The 2160-nt window shown below is 40.1% G+C and overlaps 1 pseudogene; it reads left to right on the forward strand.

Annotated features, from left to right (window-relative positions):
• Positions 1-979: 979 nt before the first annotated feature.
• Positions 980-1895, forward strand: LOC110206942 (small ribosomal subunit protein uS5 pseudogene; annotated as a pseudogene).
• The last annotated feature ends 265 nt before the right edge of the window (positions 1896-2160 follow it).

A 2160-nucleotide genomic window follows, 5' to 3' on the forward strand; every position in this document is an offset into this window, starting at 1 on the left:
CATTTTGGAATTATGCAAATAAAGTGATTAAAATAGCCATACCCTTTGAACCAAAGACTCTGTTATTGGGCTTATACCCTAAGGAAGCTATCAGTAAAAAAAAAAAATCCTTATCTACTCCAAAATATTTACAACCACACTTTTGTGATAGCTAAGAACTGGAAACAAAGTAGATGCCCATTGACTGGGGAATGGCTAAATAAATTGTGGTACATGAATGTAGAGGTATGTGTTGTAAGAATGATGTATGTGATGAATATAGAGAAGTATGGAAAGATCTATATGAACTGATGCAGAATGAAGTAGGAATAGCCAGGAATGTAATACACACAGTTACTACAATAATGTAAATGGAAATAATGCCACACCAAAAAATCAAAAGTAAATGCAAAAAAAAATTATAAAAATCAAGTGGAACTTGAATGAAGAGATAAAAGAAGATATCTCCAATTTACCCTTTTGTGGAGGTGGTAGATCCACAGGTGTAACTCTTTGCACATATTTTGTACTTTTTCAATGTATTAATCGTTTGTATTGACTATTTTTTCCTCTGTAAGAAAACACTGTCATATATGATGGCTTTCAGGAAAGGGGAGGAGAAGAATGCCTGGGATACTACAGTGATCTAAAAAACCAGAAAATATCTGTAAAAACTTATTTAAAAAACAACTATCTGTAATTCTAAACATTCCAAAGCATAGCTTTTTCTGAGCTCTTTCATAATTAAAAGCCAACTAGAAGCCTTAAGAAATATAAATGTAAATGTAAAGGTATTGTATTCTAGATGACATCTGGTATCTAATTGTTCTCTCTCTTTACATTTACAGATACAGTATTTGGGGATAATATCCCTTTCTCACATGTGGTTCTTGTCTTGAATTACTACTGACCCATTTCTTTATTAAGTCTCATTCCAGGATTCTAAGGCAATCAAGTGGTGTCTTCTGATATTTCTTCATAAATTAATAGAAATGCTACTTCTAGTGAACACCAAATGGCAGACAATGCTGGTGCTGCAGGAGGAGTGGGAGACCCTGGGGGCCCCGGAGTCGGAGGCTGAGGTGGCTTCCCTGGTGGCTTCGGCAGCGGGGGCCAAGGTTGAGGTCGGGGCCGTGGTCGAGGCCGTGGCAGCGGCCGAGGGTCCTGGGGAGGAAAGGCCGAAGACAAGGAGTGGGTTCCTGTCACTAAGCTGGGCTGGCTAGTCAAGGACATGAAGATCAAGTCTTTGGAAGAGATCTATCTTTTCTCTCTTCCTGTCAAGGAGTCTGAGATCATAGATTTCTTCCTGGGATCTTCATTGAAAGATGAGGTTCTGAAGATAATGCCTGTTCAGAAACAAACTAGAGCTGGACAACGTACCAGGTTCAAGGCTTTTGTGGCCATCGGTGACTACAATGGCTGTTGGCCTGGGTGTCAAGTGCTCCAAGGAAGTGACCACAGCTATTCGTGGTGCTATCATTCTGGCCAACCTGTCTGTCGTTCCTGTGAGACGTGGCTACTGGGGGAACAAGATTGGCAAGCCTCACACAGTGCCCTGCAAGGTCACTGGGCGATGTGGATCGGTTTTGGTGCGCCTGATCCCCGCCCCTAGAGGTACTGGCATCATCTCAGCTCCTGTGCCTAAGAAGCTCCTGATGATGGCTGGAATTGAAGGCTGCTACACACCTGCACGAGGCTGTACTGCCACTCTGGGCAACTTTGCTAAAGCTACTTTGATGCCATCTCCAAAACATACAGCTGTCTAACCCCAGACCTGTGGAAGAAGACTGTGTTCACTAAGTCTCCCTATCAGGAATTCACCAACCGTCTTGTGAACACTCACACTCGAAGTGTCTGTCCAGAGGACTCAGGCAGCTGCTGTGGCAACCACATGGATGTTTTTTATAAACAAGTAAATTGAACTATACCTGCTAAAAATTAATTAATTAATTCATTCATTCATTCATTCATTAATAGAAATATACACTCTGTCTCATTTATTAACTAGTTCTGATTATCCAACTTAGTTAATAAAATAAACCAAAGAAACATATTTTTCCATAAGTTTTCTCTTCTCTTTCTTTCTCAAAATCCCTAGTCTCATAGGTTCATAGGCTTAAAAAAATTAAAATTGCTAGATGTACAATTTGTTAACAAGTAAGAAACAACTGTGAAATATTT

Source organism: Phascolarctos cinereus, unplaced genomic scaffold (assembly GCF_003287225.1).
Source record: "Phascolarctos cinereus isolate Bilbo 61053 unplaced genomic scaffold, phaCin_HiC Scaffold_1;HRSCAF=81, whole genome shotgun sequence".
Classification (NCBI taxonomy): Eukaryota; Metazoa; Chordata; class Mammalia; order Diprotodontia; family Phascolarctidae; genus Phascolarctos; species Phascolarctos cinereus.